Source organism: Nuphar pumila, chromosome 5, assembly GCF_984573655.1.
Source record: "Nuphar pumila chromosome 5, dmNupPumi1.hap1.1, whole genome shotgun sequence".
NCBI classification, from domain to species: Eukaryota; Viridiplantae; Streptophyta; class Magnoliopsida; order Nymphaeales; family Nymphaeaceae; genus Nuphar; species Nuphar pumila.
In genome coordinates, this window is record NC_143253.1 from 7,056,228 (window position 1) to 7,065,904 (window position 9,677).

Genomic DNA, 9,677 nt, shown 5'->3' on the forward strand with positions numbered 1-9,677 from the left:
GGAAGGTCTCTCCTATGCATGTAGAGTTGTCCATAGGTAATAAGCAGTCCTGGGTAGCTTGGCTGAAAGCTGTTGTTGAAGGTAGGCGAAGGCTGCAAGCAGAATATGATACAATTTTATTTCTGCATTGTCTTAGTTGTCTATAATTCGTGTTTGTTTGTTCTTTGCTGAATCATGTGAAACACATAGGGGAGGAAAATCTCTGGTGGAGCGATTTCCTTCGAGTTTAAATTGTATCATATTTCTTCAATATTAATAATATAGAAGGGGCACTAAATCCCTTAGAGCTTTCTTCTCGAAAAAAAATTGTCTATTCAATCTGAACTTACAGATGTGCTCAGCATGTTTTGTTTGCTAAGATGCACAGCTTGAATCATATTTTTTCCATGTAAAAATATGATCTTTGATTCTTGAAAATTTGTCATATTGTGGGCCGCTGATTTTTAAAAGCCCTTGAAAAAACCACTTCCACGTTGCAAATACATGAACTAGAACCTATTTTCCACAAAACAAACTAAGTTTATAGATCACATCTATATGGTTAGATCCACACAAAAATTTGCAAAAAAAATTGAAAAAATGGTATTTCTTATTAGATTGTATATATATATATATATATATATATATATATATATATATATATATAGAGAGAGAGAGAGAGAGAGAGAGAGAGTTAAAATTTCTCATTCAGGAGGTTGCGATGTCTTTAACCTTGAACTTATCATGCCGCAAAAGCTCGCATCCGTAGTGACAAATATCGGTGATAACTTGAAGGTATAGCGAAAATATTATATTTTCGCTACCAATTGGAACAGCCAAATATCACAATTTTCTTTTTTTCTAAATAATTAAATGGCACCCGTATTTTGCTGTAAAGACACCAGAAAAACGAAAATTTTAGGACTCTCCCAAGAATTTGACAGTAGTTATTTTTCGATTGGAAGTTTGTCATTATGAGATCGTCACTTCCAAACAGGAAATTCTATTGATCCACGCCATGAAACCGACATCCATTTTCTCATGCCAAAATCCCAGCTAAAAAGAAGCTCATAAGTTCACTATTTTACATATGTACATGCAGATCAAACATGACATATTTCTGATTAAAAAGATTAAGGCTATGTTTGAAAACTGGCAGCCTGGATGAGAGTTTATGCATTTGATAGATACATGGTCAAACTACCTTGGTGGATGGTCTGTGTTTGAAAACTTGTAGTTGGGATGGGAGTTATGCATTTAGGAAAGGAAGAAGGCCAACGAGGGCTCAGCTTGTCTGGTAGGAGCAGCTAGTGCAGGCCACCTTGTGGTGGGACGTTGCAAGTTCAAATCCCAACGGTATCGTTGTATAACTGATGTGGGTCTGCCTAAACCCAGCTTGCCCTTAAAAAAAAGTGAGGCCTTCACTCCCTTATATTTGCACTAAACAATGAAATTGATAACTATCAACTTTTTTAGAGGAGGTACCAAAAAATCTAAGATTTGACAACTACCATTTTTCCAAATGCATGAGAGCCGAAGATAAAATAAAGTCTCTCTCACCATGTTACTGTCAGCAAAGAAGACTCAACTTGACAACTTATAGCTGTATAGTCACAGTCATATTATATTATTAGCCATAATCATATTATTATAAGTTCCAATAATATCTAGTATATAGCTCGTGTCACTATCATAGGCCAAGGCCCCGGCTTCACCATGTATCGGTGAGTGTGGAGAACAATATTCACCATGTATCGGTGAGTGTGCATATTTCCAGTAAAGTATGTACGTGTGTGTTTGTGTGCGAACGCGCAGTGGGGGGTGTGGTGGTAGTGGGTGATGTTCAGGCCCGCCTGTTTCCCAGGTCAATATGCGCCACATGAACATACCCTTATAGAAGCAAGGAAAACAAAAGACAATAACCTCTCTCTCTCCATGTGTGTGTTGTGGTATACGGCTTTCAAGTTTGTGGATGTCCTACCTAAACCTTATTGATGCTTGACTTAAGCCTCAATAACTTATAAATGATGTCCGGTTAATTGAATTAAAACAAATGCACCAGAAGCTCATCTTGGGTATGACCGCCTTAAGAGCTAGTTGGACTAAAATGTGTTTGGCTAATACAGCTGGACACAAATTATTTCATGGTTTTTAAGTATTCCTAGGTCAGGCAATCCTGAAATATTGAATGGATAATTGGACCAATGGTGGAAGTTCCCTAAACAATGCTGAGCACTAGAATACATTTCTCCAGCGGACAACCACTTGTTGCGTTTAAAAAAGCTCATAGAAAATACAGCAAAAGCATGAAGCTCCAAAAATCAAGTTCTATGTGTGGTAAGGCATAAAGCTTTAGCAATATCTCCCTACAATCAGTCTTCTAGCACAAGTAAGCAAAGCCACAAAAGCATATAAGTTCTATCCCCTCATGAAACAACAGAAGTCTGTTTTCATAGCAACTATGGTCACAGACAAGAAGCTTTAAGATTTCTCTTCAGCAGGCACAAGAAGCAACCAATGACAGAAACAACTTTGATACTGCAGCGTATACTAATATAAAGTAAATGAGAAAAATACGGAAGTTTGGAAAAGAACAAAAAAAAAATTGATACCAAAAATCAGAAACACTCCCCACTCCCCCCTCCCCCAAAAAAAAAAAAAAGCTAAAAGGATACCAGCATTTTTGCAGATTGACATGCGATCGCACAAATCTATGCCAATCAGCCCCGAGACAAAGCATAGCAAGAAATGATGTCTCACCATTCTCAAAATTCTGAATAAGACTCTATATGTAGGGCAATACTCTCAAACTTCTTCCACTTTAGTCATTGATACGAATAGCCAAAAACCAAATTACAACCCCATTAAAACAAAGAGCATGATCAGGGGATAACTTCAAGCCTGGGTTCAAAGCAGAAACCTGTGAAAAGCTGCAACGGGAAGCGCTTACTCACTGGACACTTCTATGACCACTTCCACTGCTTCTGGCTCATGTCAAAAACAAGCAGAGCAGGTGCCCCGTAGCTCTGAATATATATGAGGTCATCAGTTCCACTGCTAGAGAAGACATCATCTAACTCTCCAAATCCTTGAAAGTACTTATGGGGCATGCGAGCCACCTCCTGCCACTCAGTCTTGTTCAGTACCCAGATCCCAATCCCCTTGATTATATCAGGTCTGTCTTGTTTACCAATTCCACCAACCATCACCAATTTATCCTTGAGATTCATCAGCCGTCCACAAGTTAGAGAAAATGGTACAGGAATTGAATTCTGTATCAGAGACACGTGGGAAGACCTACTTGCAAGATCATACATGACTAATCCATGCCGGTTCCCAGAAGTACCCATGACACCAGTCGAAAAAATCAAAAAATATAAAATACCATTGCAGATCACACTTTCGTCTCCTCCCCTCCATCCCCTCAACACTTCCTTTACAGAGGTAACCCAAGATTTTGTCTCAGAATCATAAACTTGGATTGACAAATCCCACTGAAGGAAATCATCAGGAACAGGATTAGATTTCGCAACTGCAACGGTATACGCATTAGATTTAAGGTCCACAGACATAGAAAGAGCGCTATAGTCTGACAGTGTCAGCTCAGGAGGAACATGATCTATCTGCTTATAAACCTTGGTAATAGGATTACAGACATAGAGCCGGTTCCTACTGCTATTGTCCATGAAACAGACTAAACCACATGAAGATGCAGTGAACCAGCTGGGTGTACAAGGAAGCTCTATGTTGTACCATTTCCTAAGAATTGGATCATAGGCGAATCCTGACGGACCATCATTGCTTGTGAACGTAAAATACCAAGGCTTTTGTGACATAATGTTTGAGAAATGCCATAGGAACCTGCCTGAATTGACAATCTGATGCCAACTTTTACAGACAGAACTTGCCCTAAAAATGCTAGCTATGGGCAAGCAAGCCAGGATCCGCTCTACTAAGTCATCTGGCAAAACAAAATCAAGAGATACCATAGAACCATTATCCGAGCCATCATCATTGCTTTCTGAAAATGCTTCAATCCCCTGCATTTCTCTTCCTAATCCCTCAAAACGGCTAGTCATCCAAGACGTGTCACCCTCCATCACAAAACCCCAATAAATAAACCCCCTATAAAAAGTCCAAGAGTAAAAAACCCAGGTCACAAAAAGGAAAGAAGGATAAAAACAAAAAGGTAAGATTCAATACTGATCAGATTACAGCAAACCGAAGAAACTCAAACCACACATCATCTATTTTCTTTCATTGAAAAAGCAAACCAAACACAACACCACCCACCACTACTCCCAAAAAGGAAAAAAGATCAGAGAGAAAGTGAAGCATAGGAGCAAAGAGCCAAAAATGGGTGAGATAAACGTTGATAAGGTGCAGACCAAATGGGGGAGATTGGACGTTAATAAGATGCCAATAAAACCCACGCCTGCTTTCCCCATAAAAAACAAGAAACGAGCATGTAGCACGCTAGAGAACAATCAAACGCAACATATTCCGAATATATGTACGCAATAGGAAGGAATGCAGGTGAGATTCACGCATCAGATCCAACAGAAACAAAACAATATAACAAGAGAAAAGAAGAAAAGAAGGGAAACCGATGGAAAGAAATACCCAGAATGGGCTAGAGACATAACCAAAGAGTTTCTAGAAGAACTCTCGTCGTCTTCACAGCATCCGAGCAGATGGGTACCTCTAAATCTATCAGAAAAAAAACCCAGATTTCTCACGAGGTACAGAATGTTTTGGGGGTCAAGCAGAGGACAACCCACAAAAAATAAAAGCAAGAGAGACAGGCATGAAACGAACGAATGGATGGAAGGCGTTTTTTTTCTCTCTCTGTCGCTCTCTCTGTCGCTCTCTCCCCCCCTCTCTCTCCCCCTCCCGCTCTCAATAAGAGGGTATTTGTAGCCTTCGGGGTGGTGCGGTGTGTGATTTGTTTAATTATTTTAGTATGATTTCATATTTTTATAATAATATAATAGTTTTAATTTATCTTTGTCATGAATAACATTGTTTTTTTTCTTTGTTTTGCGCTGCCAAATCTTGCCGTAGATTTGGATTCATGGGAGAAGTTAATGCTTTCTCTCTCCCCATCCTTCTTAATTCTCTTTTCTTATTTCTTTTATAAAAGAGTTGTGGATTTTCCCATGACCCAGTGTCCCCAATGCAAACAAGGTTTTTTTTATCACCACAAGTAAAAAAAAGAAGAAGAAAATCTAGAGAAAGTATGATGCTTCTGTTTCCAAGCACAATAAGCATGTGAAGATTTTTCTGGTCTCGTGAATTCTTGGAAAGAACAAGGCAGGATATGCATTACTTTCTTGACTGGGAAGCACAATTGACTTGTTTACTTGCAAGTTACACATGTTAAGGGATGTGGATGATGTAGGCTTTAATATCCACATTGACATTTTGTAAATTGGTGTCATCAGATCTGATGGGGTTTTTCTTGGCCTCATCTTTTATTTTTGATACTCCAAGAAAAGATTGTCATGTTCAGAGTTCATTGACATAAAACCTCAAGATCTTCTTGCCTGCCAAAGAGTGCACTCAGCTTTGGTCCTGTAGGAAAGGTGAGGCACGCACCAGTCAATTTTGAACTCCTGATGTTCTGTCAACTTAGTGATATTCACAAGTGGCCCTTACCTGAGGCCATGAGAGGCTTTTCTTGACCTAACAGTTATATATATATATATATATATATATATATATATATATATATATATATATATATATATATATATATATATATATATATATATATATATATAAAGCAATGCACTAGTGCTGCTCCTTTTCTCGTTATGCCCTGTTGGGACCTTTCAAAATCATATTTTTTTGTGATTTTTCTCACATATAACACCCTAAATGTGATCTATAGGTTGTGTTTTAGTAAGAACCGGCTTTTGGATCACTGTAATCTGACCTGTATACAAGTTTTTTGGGTGATTCAAAATCAATGGTTATGATGCATCAGTTTTTTCAGCTCATAAAATCATATTTTCTGGTTAAAAAAATATGATCCAAGAGTTGATTCCCAGTAAATCGAGTATGTTAAACAAATCTAACAGTTCATATCTATCATAAAACACTTCAAACTATTGGGCCTAACAGGGCAGAACGAGAAAAGTGGTTCTAATATGTTTAGCTCTCTCTCTCTCTCTCTCTCTCTCTCTCTCTCTCTCTCTCTCTCTCTCTCTCTATATATATATATATATATATATATATATATATATATATATATATATATATATATATAAAGGCATGGTACGGTGTTTCGTGAGTAGGGGTGGGCATTGGACCAGGCTGATCAAGCCGGATCAATGGCCCGACCCTTTTACTAACAGGCTGGGTTTTGGCTCAGTTCTTAATGGACTTAGGTTTGCAGAGAAGCCCATGGCCCGGCCCACTGACCTGTTGGGCCAATATGAAGCTAGCCGAGTCTGGCCTGACCCAATCTTAAAATGTATAAATGCTTGACAAAAATGATGGGTTAATGAGGGAATAGCAAGTTCCCAGGCAACTAATTCTTAATTAGTGTTACTAATTAGGTAAATAGTAATAATTAACAAATAATAAGTTTTCATGATACTAATTAGATAAATAATAATAGTTATCCAAGTTACTATGTAATAATTAATTTTTAAAAAATTTATATTATTAAAACAATTAATAAATAACTCAGGCCCATCAGGTCAGCCCACATATATAACGGGCCAGATTTCGGCCTGGTACCTAATGGGCTCGAGCTTAAAATCATGGCCCAAACTTGGCCTATGGCAGACTGCGTTAGCTTGGCCCATCGGACTGCGGGGCCAGTTGCCCACCCCTATCTGGTCCAACATACTAGAAATCATGGTTGTAGGTTGTATCTTCTCAGTCAATTAAACCTTATGGATATACTCAACATAGTTTATTTGATAAGAATCATGCTTTGGATCATGTTTTTTGAACATAAAAATAAGATTTTTTAAGTCATTAAATTTTGATACATTGTGAGTCATTGATTTTAAGGGTCTTAAAAAATATACATGTAAAGCTATATAATCACACAATCCAAACTCAAAAAAAAAAAAAGTTCAAGAAACTTGAAAATCTAAAACTTCAATTAAGTGGGAGTAGATACTCCAAGATCATCCTATCATTACCATATATATATATATATATATATATATATATATATATATATATATATATGCCCCATTCTGCCCTACAAGTTTTAAGTGTTTTATGATAGATTCAAAACCATTAGATATGTTTAGAATGATTGATTTATTGAGAATTGACCCTCGGATCATGTTTTTTTGACGAAAAAACATGATTTTATGAGCTGAAAAAAACTGGTACCTTTATAGACATTGATTTTGGATTACTAAAAAAAAACTCTATACCGGTCAGATTCCGATGAATCCAAAAACTGGTTCCCACTAATCAAAACATATAAATCACATCTACTGTGTTAGACGTGAGAAAAAAATACCATAAACTATGATTTTTGAAGAGGCCTATCGAGACCTGACCTAACGAAAAAGGGAGCCTAAGGAACACACACACACACACACACACATATATATATATATATATATATATATTCTTAAATTCTTATAGCCATGCATGTGGGTCATAGTTCTTTGCTCACTTTTCACATAAGTGCATGTCTATGTGTTATTTTTATGCTTGAATAAGACTAGCTACGGAGCTCCTCGTTCTCAACAAGGTCTTATGATATACAACAACACCAATTATAAATGGACTGCCAGAATATATTTTTAATTTATATCCAGAATAAACCACACCCAGCACAAAGACTTGATCGCGCTAGCTCAGCCTACCAATGACGGCCCCTCTAGCAGCCAAGGCCCCACCCCCACTACCCCAACCCCCTTGGGGTGGATTACCGGGCTAGTTGCAGCATTCAACATTTTAAAAGTAAATGAGTAAAAAACAAACAAAGTAGACAAGTAAAACAAAGATAAAAAAGAAATAGTTGAAATTATAGTACCATTTTTAACATTTTAATAGAGACAAGGGAGCAGCATATGTTTTGGTGGTCTTTTTGTCTCAACGTTGGTCATATCCACATTTTTTCTAAGGGTGCATTTGGTTGTATTTTTGAAAAGTACTTTTCAAAAGAGATTTACTTTTAAAATCTCATGAGATTTCAAATCTCACGAGACTTCATGAGAAAGTGAATCTCTTCTCACTCTCACTTTAAGGTTACGTGTCAATTCACTTTTTATGAAGTTTGTTTTTGGTCTATGTTTTCTACATTTGAGATGCAACTAAACTTACCCTAAGTTTTCAAAATGACACATTTTGAAAGAAAAACTCTTTAGTTTAGAAAACAGTTCTATATTGATCATTGAGCATAACCTAATGGGGCTCACTTTAGAGGGCACTGCCCTCTTGGGGCAAGTCGGAGTAACTTTGCATTAGTTTTAGATTTAGACTTTGCGTTAGATTTGGATTTGGTTTTGACTTTGATTTAGATAGTCTCACTTTTGTTTGATTTTTTGTCCTCTTGAAAGGTTTCGACCATCTTAATTAAAGGGTTTAGTAGCCTAACAATTTGGTACGCTGGCCAACTCGGTCAAACATTAACTTTGACCAACTTTGACTGCACCAGTTAATCAAATTGCTAGTTTTTTAAGACCTAAATATCTATTGGTAATGATAGGGTGTTCACATTTTCAAATTTTCTGAGCTTTTTTTGTTGATCAGACCCTATAGATATGATCTATAAACTTTATTTAGTTGAAAATAAGTTTTGGAACATGTGATTATAGCATACATATCCCATGGCTCACAATATATCAAAATCTTATGAGTTAAAATATAATATTTTTATGTCCAAAAACATGATCCAAATCATGATTCCTATAAAATAAACTATGTTGACTACATCCATAAGATTTGATCGAGAAGATAAGACCTACAACCATGATTTCTAGTATGTGGGAGTAGGTACCCCTGGAGCATCATCGGAGCACCATAGCATTACTCAATATCTATATGAATGTTAGGTTGATCGTTTGAGTCCAAGCATGACTCATGCACCACTTGACCTAGCTGTTTGGATGGGTAGGAGCATCCGTGGAGACTCTCTCTCTCTCTCTCTCCACACACACACATATATATATATATATATAAACTAGCAAAATATGTAAAACTAATATGAATGGAAACTTTCATAGGGTTTTTTGCAAATCTAACCCAACAGATGCATTCAGCGTAGTCTATTTGCTTGAAATTGACTATTGGATCACCATATCAGATCAAGAAATATGATTTTGTATGCTTGAATATTTAAGAAAATTTTGAGCTGTTAATTTTCAAGCCTTAAAAGGTCCTTCTTAAAAAAAAAACCTATAAAAATCTCGGTACATACCAGTTTACACATTTTTACTGATTTGCATATTTGAGGGATTTTGCAAAAAATCCTTGTGTTCACAATTATGCCGACACACCTGTCTTAAACAAATCTTGTATATTGATTAATCATGTACAACGAAATCTAGGCCGCAGCTTAGTTTATCAATATTAGAATGGGAGTGACCCCAAGAGTGCTACTCAAGATAGTGACGGCAGCACTATTAACCACTTTCCAGCCTAGTGCCACTTACACATTTCACTTCTATTAGTTTATAAAAGACGTACTGCAACCTAATTAAATATGGGATTTTCAT

General features: G+C 36.7%; 1 pseudogene; it reads right to left on the bottom strand.

Annotated features, from left to right (window-relative positions):
- Positions 1 to 2,861: 2,861 nt before the first annotated feature.
- LOC149836630 (F-box/kelch-repeat protein At3g61590 pseudogene) lies at positions 2,862 to 4,079 on the bottom strand (annotated as a pseudogene).
- Positions 4,080 to 9,677: the final 5,598 nt, after the last annotated feature.